At 29.8% G+C, this 22,987-nt stretch overlaps 1 protein-coding gene across 1 annotated transcript in view; it reads left to right on the forward strand.

The window, feature by feature from the left end:
* The first annotated feature begins 3,046 nt into the window (after positions 1-3,046).
* LOC129000002 (cubilin-like) overlaps positions 3,047-22,987 on the forward strand; it is an 87,677-nt gene continuing 67,736 nt past the window's right edge. Inside the window, exon 1 of the mRNA XM_054426842.1 lies at positions 3,047-3,114. The gene's annotated coding sequence lies outside the window, so the exon portion shown is untranslated. The remainder of the gene's footprint in view (positions 3,115-22,987) is intronic.

A 22,987-nucleotide genomic window follows, 5' to 3' on the forward strand; every position in this document is an offset into this window, starting at 1 on the left:
AATAGCGTTCGTACCACGGACCGAAATGGTTTTGCAGCTCTCGATCGATTTAAGTTCTCGACTTCGTCTCGAACTTAAAAACTATCTCGAGCCGGCAAAACCTCATTTTCGGCCCTTGGAACGAAATATACTATAATAATTTAATTGCAATAAATGATTTTAATCATTGCATGCCATCAGTCTCACACTAAACATATTGAATTAAAGGTAACACAATAAAACGCATAATTGAGGGGAAAATCCTAACAGATAAGTTCTCAGCAATGAAAAAGGTTGTACAGCAGTTTTATGGATACTTTTATATATTTTACATAATAATATTGCATGTATGACATTTATATTTCAATCGAAACACGAGTATATGAAAATGTTGTTGAAATAGGACACAGCTACAATTGTTGTCCTGTGTGTGTATCAATGAGTACACAAAACTTCAACTGTAGGTCTATCTATGTATGAGTGGATATGAACGCAAACGGTTATTGTCCCTTTGGCCTATTTGATAACGTAAGAGCTATGGTTTGTACTGAATATGCCTGAGGCTTAGTTGGGCTTAAAAACAAAATCGGAGTTATACAAAGCTTTTTTTACAACGATCTATTTTGTTATAGTTTCAGCTAATGATTCGTGATATTTAAAAATCTTTTTTATTTGTTGATTATTATTTTTTTGGATCATCTTCAAAATGTGATATAAGCACGCATTTTATAGTGGAGTGTATAGTAAAGAAAAAAGAATATTTTTAATCATTTAATGAAATATTTAATTGAAAATCAGGAGGATACCACCAGGTAACTACTGGAGTAGTAAGAAAAACTTGAACATTAAAAGGATAAGCCCAACCTTCCCATTACTTAAAATATTTTTTGAATTAAATAATTTAATCCTCTTCACTATCCAGGCTAAAACGTAATTTGTAAATTTTTATAAGACATTAAAATATTTTTTTTAAATATTTAGCATTAAACATAAAAGTATTTTTTTTTTTTTATAAAATATTTAATTTTTTTTATATTTTGCATAAATTTTTTTTATATTTATTGTAAAACAATTGAATATTTAGTATACAATATATTTTTTGTATATTAATTATAAAACATTATTTTTTTATTTAAATATATAGTTAAAATATTTTTTAACGATACAACGATGTATAAACTTATAAACCTAGAGACCAACAGTTTACACCTTTCCTGAAAAACACCTTATCTCATGGTTGAGTTATAAATCAAACAATCTAAGCCCGATTCAAGGGACAAGGGACAAAAACAACAAAGGGATAAAAGGGCAAACATTTCGCTGCCAAAGAACGACTAAGCCCAGGAAGTAGGAAAGGGCGCAAAACACATGTAAGCTTCATAAACCCGGGTTGTGCAACCGCGAAAAAACTACCCCAGGTGGAAATCTGTGAGTAATGGAGGGAAGGGAGGAAGCGCCAGTGATGCAGGGGTGGGGAAAGTTTCCCTGGAACGGGACTTTTTATTCTGATGATAAACTTTTTCTTTGAGTATTGAATACGAAATAACATTTGTTTATTTTTCTGGCTAGAGCAAAATTGCTTAATTTTATTAAACTTATGTTCTAAACTCTATCTTAGTATTTTACATAATTTTATATTCAGTATCACAATAGCTGTGTGTCCCAAAATTAACGGACAAACTCCAGGAAATTGTACTACGGGTAAAGAAAACCAAGAAAATATGTTTCAACAATTATTTTCTTTAGCCAGATATCTACTACTTTGTAGGTTTTACATAAACATTTTTCCCTTGAATTGTTCAAACCGATCTCAATGGAACTCGATACACACGTCAAGGTTCGAAAATAACTTTGTTGGGACAACAAATTATTGTTGTTCAATCAAAAATGACTAAATGGTGGCGATTAAAATTTTTGTATATTTTAAGTTATCAAATGATGATAAATATTATTTAGTGAATAAGAGAATGTCATACATACTTGTATATAGCATTTAAAATTATCTATTAAACGACACCAAGTTCAAAAAGACCAAATAAAGAATTACTAAGTTATTATGATTTATATGAGTAAAATTAAGTAGATGAGAGATGTAGAGATTAAAATTCAAGGTTAATGAACATATTGCACTAGTTCTTCCTCATTTTACAACTAAAAATCGTGATATTACAGTATATCTATTCAATATTTACGAACATGGTGTAGTTCAATGAAAAATTTTAAACTCTAAATACAATAAAAAAATGTGTATTTTTTTATATGTATTTATAAAATCTTCAATTTTTTATACGCAAGAACAGAGAGCTAAGAAAAATGTCTACACACCCAGATATAGGGATGCTTTCCAAAGGAAAAAAGCTCGGATGGACAGGCTTTGCTTGGTGAAGAGAAGATACATCAACTTTCAAAAGTATATTCCAATGAGTACCACAAGGTAGACTTTGAAGACCTAGAATTTGGTGAAAAGACCAATAGTGACGAGGCAGGAATAGAAGATAATAGGAGGCCAGAATCCTCTTGAGGTTTCAGTGGCCACGGAGAGAAAATTAGGTACGGTAAGTGATAGTATGCAAAGGAAGGTGGCATAAAGCTACTCAAAACCAGTGTGTGTTCAACCACCAATCTCACTTCGAGGCTTTTAAAATCGACGCAATTCATATTTCATTGTAAAATTTTAAGATTAAACATGAATATTCTCTAGGGCTTTAATCGGATTAAAGAAATATGTAGTCACATGACATTTTTGTCCAAAAAGACTTTACCGATTAAAACTGTCAGAATTTGCCTTTTTGCGTGTAAGCTAGCTGTTCTGAATTATATTCAGAGTTTTAATTGACTATTCGATTCCAGTACGTAGGACGGGCCAACAACTCATCTACATTAACTTACAAAAAAAAATGTAAGCGTTTGAGTATACTTGAAACTTTTTAAAGGAAAGGGTTTCCCATGGGATTTTTTTTCTGTGGAAATTTGAGTTGGCAACAATGTTGCGAATGCGCGTAGACAGACAGGGCTACCAGTTGGGGGGAGAGGATCAAACGATCAGTCTGTGTTGTGCTGTCGTGGTGGGAGTTTGTGGGATCGTGCGGAATACCTAATGTAGCGCTCTCAAGGATTGTATACTTGTAGCTCATTGTGAGTATTAAGAGTATACAAATAATAACTCAATATGTATACGACGTGTAAGAATGATAGACAAAAATAGGTGTCACTTTTAAGAGAAAAACATTGATATATGTTTGCTTTGTTTCCAATGGGATCTTAAGGATTCGCGACTTAAAGATACTGTCTTGAATTAATTTCTTGCAACATGTGTTTGGCATGTCAAACATAGCTTTTATAGTAATTCCATATTGTCATCATAATATTTTTTTATACCACTAATCTGTAAATGCGTAATTAACACATTTTTACTTTTATTTATTAAACAATTTAAATATATAACTTGACTGTTGAAAATATTTGTTCATGTTTAATATTTGCTTTACATACCAAATATAACAAAAAAATTCTAAGTGTAAAAATATTGGGATTTCGTTTACATAACTAAACATTTCTTAAAAATCTTAAGGCCTTGATTTACATTAATTAAGCTGAGATGCAATAAAAAAATAGCAATGTTACTTGAATAGTGCACTATAGCAAGATATCATTAATTAACTGTTATGTAAATTTACTTTCTCAAATTAAGAATACAATAACAAATGTAAATGAATATAATTTCTCTGCTCTAAAAATCAAATCAATAATGTAATGTATTCATATAATTTTACATCCTAGGCAATTACATAAGTAACAAATGTCTGAAAAACAGTAGTATAAATTAGTTACATAATCCGATGTCCATAAAACCTTTTTCAATACTCTCATATTATTTTACGATTAAATAATCTTTTATTACCGACTATTGGCATAGGAATACATGTTTAGTAGTTACTAACATACTATACAATATATACAAATAGCACCTTTAGTGTTGGTGCCACATTATGGTTAGGCATAAAATAAAAAATAGAAAAAATAAATAAAAAGTGTTTTTATTTATGAGTTCGAGGCTTAAAAAATTTCATTTGATAGCCTGCTTCATTCAAAATCTCTCATTGGAATGTTAAAGTGATGTAGGACTTTTCATTTGACCGCGCTATCCGCAATGTGCTTTTAGCGTCACAGCATAGCTAAATAAATCATTGAATGGGAATTTTTCATCCTCTCTTCTACTGTTTTTTCCAGGGTACAATTCTGAAAGGTTTAAATAGCCTCATTTTAGTTACAGTGTAAGAACAAATACTTTTGGACCAACAACTGGGTAAAGATAGAACTTCAAAATCGTTTGGTAATGATTTTTGCTTACTTCCGCGTCAGAGACTATGTCAATCGTTTATAAAAGTGGTTGGTTTAATCCTTCTTATTGCTTTAGAATTTTAAACTGTTGTTTGACTCAAAACTTATTAAATTATAATTATTATGTTAAAAATGAAAGAATTGAGGTGTTAACCTGACAAGAAATATTTCACGATTTTTCAAAATCAAAATGTTTTTGTTATAATTTCCTTAATATACAGGATTGTAAATTCAAAGCAAAAACTCTTGTACATGATGTTATTAAACTTTTACATTTTAAAGAATTTTACCTTTTTAGTCTACCTGTCATTGAGGTAAAATGTTTAACAAACACAATACTGTACTATTACTGTCGATAATTTTAAGGTTTATTTTTTTAATGCCAAGTGTAAGAAGTTAACTTTACAATAAAGGCGTGTGCAAAGTTATAGCTTCTGAAAAAATTAAAACGTAATAAACTAGATTATGTAATACTGTACATATGTTTGAGTAAGTTTTCTAAACAAATTAGACTATTTATTATTTTTAACATATCAAAACTATTAAAACATGGTTTGATTTCAACTGAATAGTAGAAGATAAAATAATTATATCTTCATAAGCAGATTTTAGCGAAAACCTAAGTTTTTATGGAAACACTGCGGTTTACAAAAAAAATGGCACCACTGTAGTAAAATATTATTATTTAAATTACACGGCATTTAATATTCAATTCTACTATACCATTGCGAAATTAATATTTATATTGAAAATTGAAAATGAGTGTGGAATAAAATTTCCCTTGGATGTTTTGGTTGGTAAGATATTAAACAACGCCTTAGTTATTGTATTCAGCGTTTAACGTTTTGTCCATAACATTTGTTTGGTTAAATATTTTACCTACGACCGTTTTTTAAAGTAGCTGAAAAGTTTCATACTCAAAATTCTACAGTCAAAAAGGTTGACATTTAAATCTTTTTACAAGGATGACTATAAAATAACCATAAATTGTGAATATTAATTAAATAGAAGAGTATTTTTTGTTGGCAATTTATAGACAAACGTAATGAGGCCTGAATATTAAAAATCTAATACAAAATAACCAAATATCACATGTTTGTGCGCGCCTAAGAGAATATGTCAATGTAAGCTTGCTAAATCGTCTACACAATGTGATAGCAAGAATCACTGAATCGTTTCATGAGCACTAGTACAAAACGCATCACTCTATAGGAATTGCAAAAAAATCCCTTTAAGAGAGTCATTAATGGGAACCCCTACCTTTTACCCATAAAACTCCGTTCCCATAACAGATCATGCTGGTTTACGAACTCGTTTCAATCAAAGTCGGTTTAAACGTTTGTACCTAATTTTATTGGAATGAGAAAAGGAAATCGGTCCCGGGTCCTATGGTTAATACCTACGGTAATAGGTTATTCCCTGTATGGGGAATTCGCTAAACCAAAATATAGGCTTTGAACTATTCATACAAATATCTGTTATATCCTACATCCTAAGTCAAATACTATTCACTCACTGATCACTGTATCTTAAAAAAACACAAGCGATAAAAACTCAGGAGTTGGCATGGAGGTTCCAATCAATGTGTGCACTAAGAAGCGTTTTCAAGAAATTCCATCAGGGCTCTGCCCCAGTAGCTTTTAAAGTTGCCATGTTGTCCTCCATGGAGAAAAGATTTCTTTACATTTGAACACATAAATACTTTTAAACCTGCACTATTAACTAAGGGAACACCTACAATCAAGAAGTGTAGGCCCTACTTATTTGAATATTTATTTAACTATTTTCGTGAGTGAAGCCGCGACGGGTTTGCTAGTTATGTAATAAAATAGGCCTATACAATACATTTATAAGGGTTTTCTTGTTAACATTTACTTAAATATTTTTATAACATTAATTGTTTTTTTTTAGTCATATTTTGTACACGAAAGTCATAATTCACTGGAACTGTATATCTGTTTACACATAAATGTATTTTCAGTGAGATTTCCCATACAATCACTTTAACCGTGATAGCGAACCCCCCGCGACAACAAGCTCAATTGTTACATCCTATTTACCTATTTGCTTTGAGTGTGTGCTTTGTGTTGTACGATATACGTAAGTGTTATCTGATACAATGAAGTATGAAATGTGTGCAGAGTCCTTTTGTTTTGTTTGTAAAGTTGCCAGGTAAACAAATATTTTTTTTTTTTTTTACTTTTTCATAGATACAATAGTATATTTCGTACCTAGGGCCGAAAATGAGGTTTTGCCGGCTCGAGATAGTTTTTAAGTTCGAGACGAAGTCGAGAACTTAAATCGATCGAGAGCTGCAAAACCATTTCGGTCCGTGGTACGAACACTATTTTTCACCACACTTTACCCTATTACCACTATTCACCACTATAATAATGCACACTGATAGTCAACACAACTACAACTTTAAGGTTATGTGAAGAAATAATTTGAGGAATCAGCCAAAATAAAAATAAATAGTTGCTAGGCAACGGTGACAATAACACAATTCTATTGCAATGCTATGGATTTTGATTGTGTATTTAAAATGCATTCATGTTTTAAGTAAGTAAGCGGACAGCTGATTTTGCGGCCCCGGCCTGTAAAAACCTGCTCGGTCCCCAAATTATGGACAGCTGGCATCGCCAGCAAAACGTAACTTTCGGCCACCAATTAACGTATGTAATACAGCCAAAAACATGATAGTGTGGTGAAAATTATATTACAATAGATATAATAAGTCTTAAACGATAATTTTACGGGAGAATTTGTAAACTTGGTTGAAATGAGTTTTAGAGAAGAGTACTTCGTTGTTATTTTTGTATTCGTCATTATCAACCCCATTGGTATTGTTACTGGTACTGTTACTTTGCTGTTGTTATTTTATACAGTAACAACACTTTGTGTTTTTGTTGAATACCAAACTATCCCAAGTATGCAATGTTGACTTTTTTGTTCTGATTTGACGGTGTATTGAAAATGATATCTATGACCAGAATCAATTGTTTATCTTAAAATAAGGGAATGTTTATGTATGAATATATATATATATTGAAATTGTATTACACTTAAAAAATTGGAATGGGTATTCACCACATTTTTGTAAATTTTAACATGGTTAACACAACTTTAACAATTTAAATACAATGTTTTCCAGGCATATTCTCTAGATTAACGGGTTACTTATCTCAATGTATTTCAGTAGTCAAATATCTATGAAGTTGAGCTTCTGAACGGTAGTATGAACACAAAGTATGACTAACAAATTTAGAATAAATGTACAAGTAGTATTATTCCACTTGCTTCACTTGAACATAAACTGATGAGCAAGAAAGTATAATAGTTTATGAGTACTGCAAAGTATTTAATCACAAATCCAAATATAAAAAATAAATTGCACAAAGCAATATAAGCTGTAAAATAATATTGGCAAATCAGTTTTTTTTTATTTTACTACCCAACGAAAATGTGTTAACAATTCTAAGTAAAATTTTTATTTTCTTATATTTTATTAGTTGTAGTATACGATCCTGTACCACTACCTACTATACAAAATAACGAACAAACCTATTTACTAAAGACACATTCAATAGAGAGCAGAATTAAGCAAGCAACGTTTAGGAGGAACAATATTAAACTAAACAGCTTTTAACCACCATTTATATTCCAACCAGTTGCATGCTTTCCGCTTGCTAGCTAAACTGTTTACCTTTAGTAATGATTTAACAACTACAATAGTTAGTTTCCTATCTTATATATTAAAACATGACAGGGTTTTTTTTTATTTCACGATTCTGAATCAACCACTTGACGGATTTTCATGATTTTTGTGTTGAAAGAAAGGTAATTTTGAATACTAGGGAATGCCGAAGCCATAATTTTAGTTTAGGCTTTTAGTTTTTTAGAAAATAAGTTTAAATTTTTAAAAGTTCTAGCAGCCGACGCTAACATTCTACACTAGCTTTTGCTATAATGCCATTTGCTTAACGTAACAGCTGTAAACATTAAGCCTGTGTGACACAAATTCAGTATTTGGATAATAATGACATGCATAATGTCGACTTATTTATACTATGTGTAATGCTATACTCATGGATACGAGGATAACAGACTATTTTAATATACATTAGTAAAATGCTAGATTTTCTTTCTTTTAAATTCTTTTCTTTGAAATTTTAGTTTCTCTTAGTGAAATATAATTTGTTTTAACTAACAGCTGCTTGAATATAAAAATATTCTATAGAACACTATCAGGTTAGTTCATTTTTCTGTGATTTTGCCATTGATTATAGGAAATAAGTAAGATACTTTACAATAAATTTTTTTGTTGCATAAACTTTCATTGAATTAGAAATGGAAATATTAACACAGCTTCTGTTTTAGTTGACTACTCAATTCTTGTACGTAGGACGGGCCAACACATCACGGATCTATTTGAAAGATTTTTCTTTCAATATATCGTTATATGATGATGATAAGAATGTTTTAGTGATACAAAATATCTCTTCTAGTTGAACCAAAGGAAAGAGCGTTACCCTTTTATAGTTATGATAAACAATTCGAGGGAATTATAAATATAAATAGGTTTAGAATAGTGTGAAATAACCACAATTTACATTTTTTTGCAAATATACAGTATATGGTTTCGAAACAAATATACATCTTCAATGGTGTATATTATCTACTACTAATTTAAAATCGTGACCTAAGAAAGATATCTTTTATCACTAATGTGTATTTTTAATTTAGTCCAGTAAATAGAGACAAAAATAGGGGGGTTAACTTACAAACGGTCCGGTAAGTCTAAATTTTTTAAATGTTGTCTAGGATGGTAAGTAGATGTTAAAACCGCAAAATGCACAATTCTCCACCCTCCGTGCCCGCCGCCATATTGAAAAAACGAAAAATTCTGTACTTTCTAGAGATTTTCGCCTATATCTCCGTTTTGGTGCGTTTTAGCGAAAAATATGTAATTGCAATGTTGTAGACAATTAAATTTCCTATAATATAAGTAGAATTTGGTTCTAAAACTTATGGATACGAAAATTTTTAAATTTTTGTACAATAAAACGTCAATTTTATTTGTTATTTTGACAAATCTCTATTAGTCCAAGCAAATTAAAGAAACTGACACAGGGAACGTTAAAAAATTGCAAGAAAACGTTTTATGGTTTTATTTTGTAGTGATGGGTCTGCAGAGTGACATACTAAAAGTGACATCTTAAAAACGTAAACAGATATTTAAAAACGGATTTCGGCATTGAAATCAGCGTGAAAATCTGGTTTATAATGATGTGTCACAACGTTATCATTGCATTTAATTATCTTTATTTATATCCAATATGGAGGATCCAAGATGGCGGCCAAAAATGAGTTCCCCATGTAAATGAAGTACTAACCACCCAATAAACTTCGGTGGTCGTCCCAAGTCAATATCTCACAAAATTTTGAATAAAATATGCATGTTGTATATTTTTTTCAAATTTGTCCAATGTTGAGAAAAGCCGCCATTTTTTATCGTGATTTTAGGGGGTTTTCTGAAGACCGATTTTTGGCAACTTTTTTTTAGTATGTCACTCTGCAGACCCAACACTACAAAATAAAACCATGAAACGTTTTCTTGCAATTTTTTTAACGTTCCCTGTGTCAGTTTTTTTTAGTTTGCTTGGACTAATAGAGATTTGTCAAAATAACAAAAAAATTGATGTTTTATTGTATAAAAATTTAAATATTTTCGTAACCATAAGTCTTAGAACCAAATTGTTATACTTATATTATAGGAGATTTAATTGTCTACAACATTTACGTTACATATATTTCGCTAAAACGCACCAAAACGGAGATATAGGCGAAAATCTCTAGAAAGTAGAGATTTTATCGATTTTTCAATATGGCGGCGGGCGCGGAGGGTGGAGAATTGTGCATTTTTCATTTTAAACACCTACTTACCATCCTAGACAACATATAAAAAATTTAGACTTACCGGACCGTTTGTAAGTTAACACACCTCTATTTACTGGACTAATTTAAAAGATTGATTAAATTTAACCTAAAACCATTAAACATGATGACTTTACAAATAAACTCATCATTATTGAAACAACATCATGTTAACCTTTTTGATTCAACTTTTTTGAATATATTACAAAATATTGTTTACTAATAAATATTGATGACCTGGTAGTATTTAGTTGTCACTTACTGAACTGTTAAGTTTCAATAAAATAATACATAAATACAGCTGCCTTTGTTTGGCCAGCAGCAATGTTCTGATATGGTCTGAACAGCGTACAAAAAATAGTAGTTTTTTCCTCTCTGCTTCAAAAAAATCATGATTACAAATGTAAAAAAAAAAAAATTGTAATTGGCCACCATGTTTTTTAATTGGAAATCTTTTATATTTTTTATAACTATGTCTAGTTAATTAATACATGATTGTGCAAAGTTTCAATTTCGTTTGTCCAACCTGTTTTTAGAAAAAAAAATAAGTGAATGAAAAAATAGCAGTTACTCACACAACTTAGGAATTAGGGACAATTTAAATGTTATATTAAGATGTGTTTCTTTTCGAGGAACAATGCTCTAAAATATTGGTAGAGAGTTGCGGGACACCCTGTTTATTTATATATTTATAATTTTCCTGGTAAATTACAGATGCATAGTAAAAACGAAAAGCGGATTTCGCCCGGAGGAAACATTAGTGGATGGATGGAAAGGGTGCATCGAACCATATGACTCGGACATTGATAAATGTTCCAAACTCCTGAAGACGCGCTGTTTTATCAATGTAAACAATATTAACAAATTGACGTCTATATTTTTTAAATAGTTCAAAAGTCTGAATATTTCTTACTAATAAATAAAATGCTGTAAAATTACAAGTATTTGTTTGATAACCATTTTTTAAAGACTAATGGTAAAACGAGTTGGGTTTTTATCCATGCACTGATTAATCTATCAGTTTAATTATTAATTAATAAATCCTAAATGTAAAGAACTCTTTACCATTCCACAATACAAATTAGTTTTAACGCAAATATTAAATAGTTTCGAGACAAAAATATTTAATTAAAGTTCACCCATGGCTGACAAAGTCATATGGTTACCATAAATAGTCCTTATGAAGAAAGAGACCTATAAACTGCTGAAAAAATGTTAAAGTATGAATATTATGATTCTGTTATACATTTATTAAAATGCATTTATTTCCAATACAATACATATTTTTCTATTAAAGTATTGATTCAAAAACCGTATGGTATCGTTCCAAAAGGTAAAATTTAAGGTAAATACATACCGTTCCTTTTAGACACTATTAACATAATATCAAAGAAGTATCTCAACGTAGAATATAACCATCGCTGAAAAATGTTTTACATTTTCGAAGAGTAGAAAATTATACAAAACAATAACTGGAATCATATTTCATGCGGGAAACGCGTATTGCAATGCGATCTCGTAAAGTACGAGACAATTGTAATCTTCTGGGATGTTTATGCTATTGATATTTACTGAGATACTGTTCCATAAGCCAATTTCATATTTTTCTTTCTTATTGCAGCTTAGGATTTTCTTCATGTGGGTGTTATTTAAAATATAATTTGTAGCAATCGTAGATATGAAACGTCAATTTTAAATGCTTTTAAGTTATTTCCTCCCCAGTTTATTTGTGACTGAATATTTTTTTTATGTACATAAAATATGAAATGAATTTTTTGTTTTAACTGCAACGTTTTTGTTTTTAAGATTTAAGGGGATTTTAATCATATCATAAAACTGTGTTGCCCCAGAAATAGTATAACATTAATTCTGAAAACGAAAATTAAAGCATTAAGCATTAAAAAGGGAGGATAAAAAGGTAAAAGCATTCAAGTCCTTAAGATTTTAATTAATTAAGAAACCAGGCAAAATGAAGAAAAATCAAGGCCTTCCTGAAATAAAAATGTTAAATAATGACTTAACTATGATGGTGTAAAATTATGCCTTTAATTCGACTGTTAATTAATTCATTAAAAAAACATTACTGAATTTAATGAGCTCAACTAACGATCCTAAACTAAATAAATCATAAACAATAAGTTAAGTTTTTAAAAGGGGCATCCTTGCAAATAATCAAAATAGAGTAAACTGTAAATTAAACTAGAAAATATTATAAATTAAGAGGGAGTAAGAAGGGAACATGAAGAACATAGTCTGGTCTTTCAAAATCTTTTGATTATGTGTACCTAACACAATTTCTTATGTGATAAACACGGATTTCTTAAGCCTCTAGTACCTGGAAAAAAAAAAAAAAAAAACGCCAACTGTTTCGTAAATAATCGAGCAAAATCTGTGTGGAAACAAACATTTTACGATTTTGAAAGCGTTAATAGTATACGGATTACACATTAACTGATTTAGTGTTATACATCATTATTTTGAAAAATGGACTAAAAACCAATGGCAACAACTAATAAAACTCTGCTTACAACAGTGTGCGATAATTTAATGTTTAATATTTTACATCTCTGGCCAACGCATTCCATGAATTGTTTGGCGTGTTAAATATCCAGCGGATTACTTTACTTTAGTTTGGTTCACTGTTTTACCATTACGTAAATCTCTTAAGCGTAATTTTATACTGCATTTTATACTTCATGTAATAAATCTATAAATATTATATCTTTATGGAAGAAAGCTAAAAATCGTGTTTGATTAAAAGACAAATAAACATTACATTTATTTTAACCTCATTTTAAAGGTATTTTTACATACCAATTACAACCGTTGCAAAACCGTTAAATATAAAACGATAAGCGTTAAACATTTTTAATTGAAAACAATGTTAATACTTGTTATTTATCATTATACCCATTGATAGTTCTTCAACATTTTGATATAAACCCAGACTTTATTAAGTTAACAATAATTGATCCGCCTTACATGCTACTAGAAATATTGGAAAACAGGGAATTATTTTACTGTATTTAATGTTTAAACTGAAACAAAAATACAAGTTTTGCTGAATACATGCGAAAGTGAACATAAGCAGATCTTAAGCTTAAAAGTGTAGCATATGGTGGAAAACTTATAAAATAGGGCAAGTATTCAACATATTTTGCTACCTTCTTGTATACAGGGATTATGCAATTGACCTATATTTTACAAATCGTCATCATAGACCTCAATTTCAATCGTTTGAACTGTTTGCAATCGAGTTTTTACTATTTATCCTCCATCATTTTATATTATTCTTATTCAAAATTTAATGTTGAACACGATAATTACGTCATTTTCTCAAATACATTTACAGGTAAATGAGATATTGCTGTATTGTGTCTAAAACATGGTTGTTTTTTCAAAACCTTAATAATTCGTTCGGAAGATAATTTTTAGACTTGGGACCTCTTATATTCGTCATCAAACTTAATTTACTTTGTAATTGCACCAACAAGTGTTTGTAAAACTAATGACCAGCCATCCTGTATATATAAACATACATGTTTCTGATATAGCAACAATTTGACTTTTGATTGAATCTCTTTATTACTGAATGCAGTGCAAATCAAGTGTATCAGAATTGTACTCGACAAGAGGACAAATAGTAGCTTGAAGTTATAAACTACAATGTTGTAACAGCTTGATTTACGTTCAGTTGAATGCAGGCAATTATCGTGGAAACAATAAATTATGTTGTCTTCTCTTGTAACAGTTGTCAGTAAATTGTATTGCACTAGTGTTTCAGTATGGCTGTATCACTACAACTTTGTATACACTAATTAGCACAAGTGGACTTTTTTATTAGTGATGTGTTAAGATGATAAGAACATGTATTCACTGAAAGAAAAATACATTAGTTTGTTGAACCTTTATCTTCAGAGATGCCTAGTACAATACCAGCGTTTTATTTATTTATTTTATATATTTATTTAAAAAAATGTGGCGGCCTCCTCAAACCTTACATTTACCCGTCCACATAGACTAACTGCCCGTGCGTGGAGCGTATTCAGCAAAGCGAGGGGTGAGCCGGTGCAGGACAAAGGTGAACTGTAGTGATAAAATGTTTGCGGCAGTGACCAGGATACGAACCCTTGACATCACTGCCTTGGGTCCGAAGTCGTGACGCTACCGACTGAGCCACCGACTCACCTTACACAACTATCATGGGCTAACCATTATGGGAGCAAGCTAATATTTAATAATATCTCCTAAAAGTATATTGGCAAGTATCTCCCAAAAAATTATTTCACAAAATAATTTTTTAGGAATATGATGTAACTTCACCTACCAAAATACAATTACTACATACAATTCGACCATCCTCGAACCATTTTACGATTCAGATTCAACCTTTATACAGCACACACCATTAAAAGCTACACTGTGGGTATCGAATCGTCAAACGATTCCAATTTTCGTCGATTCAATGTAATCAAAATGCACCATTCGCCCTCGCGGTAATCATAGAAATCAGATTACTCGGTGGTTGTTGAATCTTCATCACTGATTGAAAATCGATTAACCACGCAATCAAAGCGTGTTAGCTTCAAACCGACTTTGCTTGTTTTACGGAAATTATCTAGCTCCAATCATGGCAGTGGCTTCTTGTTATGTACTAGGATACGTAAAATTGGTTGATAGATTACATAAAATAAATTATTTAATTGAAATCATTAGTCAAATGCCATGTACCATGTATTAGATAAATGCTTTTTTGGATGCCATATTATGTTAAAATGGCATCCTTAAGAATGCCCCCACTGCAGTAAAACCGCAGTTATTCCCAATTTAAATGCCATTAGATTAAACGAGTACATAGGCTTGCTGCTACAGGGAGATTCAAAAGTGTTATTTTGACCATTTAGTAATAGTATAGGTCGAAATAAATGAATTTGTCAAATGTTATCAATATAATATACTTATAAACATTCTAACTGCAACAGTTAAGAAAAACATGGTAAATTTAATTGCACACCCTTTTTAGTGTTCTATGTAACCTTCCATTGTACAACAACACTTCAATATACAAAATTGTGTGTTTTTTAGCTTTACAAGATGGTCTTGATGGAAATTTGGCATTTCTATGTTTTGGGGTGTAAGATTAGAAAAAAACAATTTTGAAAATTTCGAAACACTAAAGTACCCCGTTCCCATCGTCGATCATGCTGGTTCGCAAACTCATTCAAGTTTATTCCTGCCTACACCTTCAAGCCAAATTTCATCAAAATTTGACAAAGATTACTCGAGTTATCGTGTTCACGCACGAACACAAACAAGCATAATATACAGTATACATAATATTTTAAACAAATAGTGTTTTTGGCCTCTGAGGACATCGAAATGAAAAAGTAAATCGGTCCCGGACCTAGGTCTTGTCGTGCCACCTACGGTAATAGCTACTTCCCTATGGAGTAATTTGCTAAAAAAGACGCAAATATAACCGATAGAAAATTCGTTACGTAAATTAACATAATAATTATTAATTTATGTTTTAATACAAAAACCTTTTTTCTGTATCAAATACATATCCTCATTAATCCTCCTAATATTTTACTCAACAAATTTCCCATCTCAATTCAATAGTTTAGTTTCATTGGTAGTTCTATTAGTTTGTTCTTGTGTTATTAAACTTATGTTGTACAGTACATTGAATGCCACTTCTGTTTTAGCAACTCATTATCACTAATGTTTATATAGTTTGTAAACTTAAATCATTTAGCTCCATTTTTATCTGTTGGATTGTACAAAAGGTTAAAGTAATTTATTATAACTAAGAAAAAACTGTTTTAGTCTATCAATAGTTTAAACCTTTATGGAGGGCATAAGGATCTTTGAGCATAAGGAAACAATAATATCTAAACTTATTACAGATTCTCTATTTTATCATTTCAATTCAAGCATATAAAATACATAAATTTTGGGATTTCATTAAACTTATAGTTGACAATTGTAACACCTACAATAAATAATAAATCCATCAAACGGCAATAACAAAGAAGCAATTAAATACATATGCATATAGTGATATTAAATATACGTGAATAAAATTCTCTATGTTGGATCATTGAACATTTCTGTTAAGTAAAATTATCTCAATGAAAAAAATGTACTTAATCAGGATTCCTTGTGACAACATTTATACGAAATTCCAGGAAAGCTGTCATCTTTTATGGCGGATAAATTTATAAATTAGTATGAGACGAACACCAGTGGTTGGTTTGTTTACACAGCGGAATGTAAATTCCTGCAAAACCCCCTCTGAGAGCACTCACGACACATTCAATGAACCAAATTCAATTTGTTCGGTTAAGTGAAAGTTCACAAGGGTTACACGTAAAACCACTTTAAACTTTTCAGTTTAAAACTTTGAGTAAGAATGCTGCACTAGGTTTGATAAATTAATCTTAATGTGTGTAGTTGTGAATTTTTATTGCTTGCTATATTCCTATCAAAATGTATTTTAAATATAAAAAGAGCCATTGAACTTTTTGTGGTTATCGATATTATCTTTTACAAATACTTGATCAGTTATGTTAATTTAATCATAATCTCAATGGAGGTAAATTTGGATAACAAGTTCATACCTAGAAAGAAGAGTTTTAAATTATCATTTTATTTAAGTAAGACATTTAATAAAAAAAACAACTATAGACTACCTTATAAGTGAACTGCACTTTAAATGAATCATTTGTAAGGAACACTAATATGATAAAGAAAAGAATTTCAATAAATAAGAATAAATTATAAACAAAGTTTCCAGCTTTAACTACGGAATATTTTTATTTTACCTTAGCTAAACCACTTAATGCAAGGAGTCTCAATGCAAATCAACTTTATCTTGATTTGATCAAAAGGCTTGTCTTAAAAAATATCCTTCACCTTGATTTGATTACCAAACACATATTTATTGTTTAATGGTTGTGATACTACATAGAATATAGATAAAAGGTTCGGTAATAAATATCCTCATCAATATGTAATGTGTTTGACGATTTGAAAACACAGAATATTATTTCTACGATGTTTAAATTTTGAACACATTAATGGTACGTGTCCTAAAAGGATTTCTAAATATTAATTGTGTATTTTAATCAAGCAAAATGATATATATGGTTTGAAGGGACGGATAAAATTCCAACAGCAATAGGAATAACAGCATAAACAATACAATCGCATCAGATCGTGATAAAATATGATATTGAATTTCCATATCCGTAAAGCCATGAACTCTGCTCTGTTTTAGCAGTGTTCCTCTTTATTCACTGTTTATATTGCTGCAATAAAGACATTATTATTTTTTACAGTAGATTTTCTTCTTGAATAAATTTGTTGAACTATCTAAACCACTAAATTATTTATTAATATGCTACATCTGTTTAGAAAATCCGTTATAAATATAGACAAAAACATATGACACTCAGTAGTGCCAACTGAATATTATGGAGTCAATCTTAATTTAATATGTTCTCCTACCAGAAAAAAAAAAAACTAATATCCTTAAAGATAAAAGTCGTATGACGTAACTGAAAGAATCGTATACTAATGACATTAACAGAAATGGTTCGACAGTTCCATTTAAGTAATTGTAAATAATATTCGGGTGAGTGTTTATTTAGTTATGTTTATGATCCATACAGTTTCTGTTAAAATATTTGTGCAGTATTTAATATGTTTTTTTTTAACCAGCTGTGTGGAATTGTGAAATCAAAATTAATTTGACAGTTAGTTCTGCTTGATTTTAAACTTGGTAGGTTTGTTCTTTGTTACCATGGATCTCATCAATCAATATTTATTTTCAAATCTCTCACCTCAGGTTTTTGAAATCCCACGGGGCAGAGCCCTTGGTCAATATAGAAACGGGAATATTTCTATATTTATCCTCGGGGCTGTAGCTTCATTCGTGTGCAATTTGAGCCCAGTTGGTTCAGTAGTTTTTGAGTTTATCACATACAAACACACAGACACCACATCTTCTTTATAATAGTATAGATAGATAAATAGATAGATGATAAATATATAGATAATATAATATATAGATAGATAAATCATGTTAAATTACATATTTTATGTTGTTTTAGAGTATAATACATTTATTAGTAAAATATGGGTGTAGTATAAGGAAAAATTCCATTTTCTATCATTCATCAGATATTTTTTATGTAACAGAATAACTCCGAAGCACAGTTCTATATCCGGATTGAGAGCCAGTGTAGGAAAAATAATGTATTAAGCATGGAAGAAACTGATGCAATTTTCAAAACTCATTTCCTTTCCTAAATCAGATTATCCGAGTAAATTTTTGATGTTATTGTTTTACGCGATGTACCCGAATTGTCAGCGACTTTATAAATAAAAACTCATATAGAGATTATCATTTTATATCCTTAACAAAATACTATGTTAATTTTAATATAGTTAAACCGTTTAATTTTAATCTTATTACAAATGAATTTTGTATTAATTTCAATCAGAGGTTTGACTTGCAAAATATTTCACCAAGATTCGAATATTAAACATGAAATTTACTGTTTAATAGTTGTGATACTAAATAGAACATATATATATATATATCAGGTTTATATATCAATATTATCATCAATTGGTATAATTTTAAAGATTTTTTCAAAATAGAATGTAGTAAATTAAGGTTAGTACAATAAACCCTATGATGCTAATTCTAACTAAAAGGTTTTATTTAGGGTAGTTGACTGTTTTAAAGCAATTTAATTTCTTTATAAATAAGATTTAGAAGTAAACCTATACATGTTTCCCACTCAATGCTAAAAATGTCAACATCAGCCTGTAAACTATAATTAAAACCTTCACTTATAGATATAAGACTTTGTTATAAGATAATATTTGTACAGATTAGTTCATCTGTTAAAAATACAAAAGTACTCAAATCTTCAAAAAGCAACATTGTTATAATCATATTGCATTTTACAATGAGAAAAAACATGCATGCTTTGTTAGCATGTTCTTGTAAGTTCTTATGCATTCACTTTGTTGATATTCTTTCTTAAGATTCAATATAATTAAGTAGAAGTACTTGATGGTTGATGTTTCAGCCGGTAGCACCAAAGACTTGGGTTCTGATCTTAGTACCTACCACCGCTTTTTATCCTATGTGGCCTATTTGGATGGGCAAATGCAAGGTAAAAGGTAGCGGCCTCTTAAACAGATCTCAAAGACATAAATAAAAAAAATTATAAAATTTGGTGTATTAAATCATTTGTGTAATTTTTTTATTTATTGTTCCCTACTTAGTGATGATTTTTTGTACCTTCAATACGGTACAGAACCTTCCTTTTTGGTGATTTTTTATAACAAACCGCAAGAGAGTTTTCAGTGGTATAATATTATCTAAATATTTTTAAAGTATTCCAACCTAAACAAATACGGTTTATAATTTAAGCTTTAGAGGTTACACCTAAAAACCACTATACCAAGATGCTTATAATTATTTGCACTTCTTACTTTTGTAATTTTATCAAATGTATTCAAAACGTTGGAAAGCAACATATTGAATAATGCAAGAATGTTATTTCACTTTTAAAACGTGGCAACACTTCTGCAGCAGGGAAGTTTTAAAGGGAAACCCAAGGTGTATTTTCTAACGAGATTGTGAGTGTTACAAGGACCATCAGGTACAAGATCCTCTACGAGTCTGTTGTATCTTTGCTACTCTCGTCCTTCGTTACAATGTTGTATTTGTAAACAGAAGTAGTCGAACGATAGGACTTCTTGATATGTAAGGGTGTGGAACTCTATGTTTCGTGGTGTTTTTAGCTGAAAATGATTTTTTTAGAATGGTAGTATTATTGGATTTTGGGTTTTATTTAATTTCAAAACGTTTTATTTGTGAACAAAAGTAAGTTCCTGAAATGTAAAGTGTTGCATTTGCACATAAAATGACTCTAAACTAAGCCAGTTAAAATTTGATTTTATAATCAGTTTATAAGAGTAGATATAAGCCTTGAACCTTTATTAATTAGGTTTTAGATTAAGGTAAACCCAAATAATAGTGTCACATCATTCATCGAAATTATTTGTTTGTTCACAAAATGCTGTTTCCAAATTCTACAGTAAAATATAAGAATCTCATAATAGACTACGATATAAACTTTATTCACTGCTAAATTTTTGTAGAAAAGATCTGGAAGGTGAAAATCACCTTGTACATATTGTTTATTATGATTATTTTTAAAAGGTATATATGTGTAAAATATCCATACAAGTTTACATGTATAATGAAATTGACCCTGAACTATAATTGTATTTTGATTCTTAGCAGAGATTATCCCCTTAAATATAAATTTCCTTCTTAAATGCATTCCACTTCCGTCACACAACTTTTTATTTAGGGTGCAAAAACAAACAAAATCTTTTAAGATACACAGCCTTCCAACGTGGTATTATATTGCCAAAGCTTTGTAATTGTTAATTATAAATTTTAAAATTCAACACATTGATTAAACTAATCGGATTGCTTAATATGTGTTTATATGTATAATAAACTAAAAGGATAAAAGGACACATTTAGTTTCATGACTCATATAAGGTCAATTAAATCTACTTTTGAGAAAATATAATCTATATACTAAACATATTTAGAATTTGATGCTACAGAGTTCAATCTTTCAAAAAACAACTATTTAAATGTCATATCATTTTATGTAACTAATAATAAGAAAGAAAAGCAAGCCAAATTAATTTGAAATTTGTTGATAGCTTGTTAAATAAATAAGGATAATCCATGTGATTTTTTTACAAATAAAATCTAAAATACCTTAATACCACTTAATAACTTAATTGTAATTAAATTCAAGCCTTAAAGTAGAACATCAAATTATTACATGTTTTCATAAATGATAGAGATAATGCTGCTTTATAAATTGATAAAGGATGTTCCATTTCCTCGGATTAAGAGCATTTATCAAAGTCGGAGTAACTCGGTCCGTAGAACTGTTCAATCTTCTAATGGTTCTTTAGAACAAAACAGAGTTGTACGACCATTTTCATTTAATTATTATCTCCAATTATATCTAATATCGTTATCGCTGGTAATTCGAAGCTCAATTAAAAATCAACTCATCCAGTCGTTTAGTTGTTTTCAAATGAAAATAAATAATCTTATTGGTTTACAATTTATTTATTTACTCAAATGCTAAATACAGACTTACGTTCAATTACATTGAAGCATAACTAATGATTGATGATTGCAGAATAAGTTTTTTTGTATGCTAATATTTTTATTATGTAGAGTAAATTTTAAAAATGTTTATGCAGAAATCTCTCACTAAACCATCATAATAGAGCCAAAAAGTCTTCAAATCTTGACAAGCTATAGTTTTTTAGTTGTACATTATACATTGTTAACAAATATTGTATTTTTTCTTTTTGTAAAATAATTATGTTTATTTCCGTTTAAAGTTTGTTTTGACTACTAAAAATTAAATGAGTATAAATTGTTGCTAGGAAACTGTGGAAGGTTTATTGTTTTATTGCTGTAAACTAATTTTACATAACATTCTTTAGTCAATATTGAAGGTGAATTTTTCGAATTAAAATGAGTAAGACTGCATGCAACTTAAATTTAAGTTAACTGTTTATTTTAAGCACATATTCCACTAACCACCAAGTAAAGTTCTCAAAAACTGTAAATTAAACATTTGTATTTTATTCTAACGGATAATATGTAAATCTCGTAGATTATTGTCAAAATATATATTTTAATGCAACCAAGTGAACTGTACCTTCTAATCTATTTTTTTATATAATATTTTATTAAAGACCACTCTTTATTAACTTCCTACAAGTAGTTATCCAAATTACTTTAATATCAGTTAGTAATTTAGTACTAAAAGTACTAAATTACTATGTTACTATGTTAGTACTTTTCAATGAAATGGCGACCATACAAAGTAGGTATTTTAAGCCAAGTATGGATGGAGATGAGTGTGGGATGAGTGGCGCGATCTTGTAGTCTTGTTAGTGACTAAGGCCGAATTATTCCTTAGACACAGCTGTTAATTAATAGCCCATACAGCTAATGGCAACTAAGGGACCTACAGTTTATAGTGGATCTTTTCACAAATATTTTTTTTTAAGAGAATACATTTTACATGTTGAATGAAAAATATTGTATACAAATCCAATTGTGCTTAGTCTGCAGGTTTGATGCAGCAGGGGAATTCAAAATCAAAGCAGTACATTATATTGTATAAGTGCATACGCCTAAAGGCAATATAGGAGGTAATCTTACATTTGTTTGCAAAGAAGGCTCATAGGAACAAATATCCGGAAGGATCTATCCTTTATTATATCGTAAATACCTTCTGAATCCTACCTGTTACAGACAGAATGAAATCCCTTTGCTCACTGTGACCTACACGAATTGGATGACTTCAAGACAAAATACTTAGATATAGCCTTTAGTAGAAAAAGTTACTTCTCCTTGCTTTAAAGCGACCCTTATTTGGTTACCTATGCTGTCATACTGCTTAAGACAATATTTTTTTTATTAATTTACATTTTATACCATTTTCTTACAAGATTAAAAATGGTTTATTTTCTGTAATAATACGAAACAAATATTTATAAGAGAATCTAAAAAAAAAATATTATTTTACGCAATATGAGACCGAATAATATTTCTAGTTTCATTTATAAAGAGACTGTCCTAAAATCT

The sequence above is a fragment of the Macrosteles quadrilineatus genome, unplaced genomic scaffold (genome assembly GCF_028750875.1).
Source record: "Macrosteles quadrilineatus isolate MER2022 unplaced genomic scaffold, UCM_ALF_1.0 Scaffold_8__2_contigs__length_117827958, whole genome shotgun sequence".
NCBI lineage: Eukaryota > Metazoa > Arthropoda > Insecta > Hemiptera > Cicadellidae > Macrosteles > Macrosteles quadrilineatus.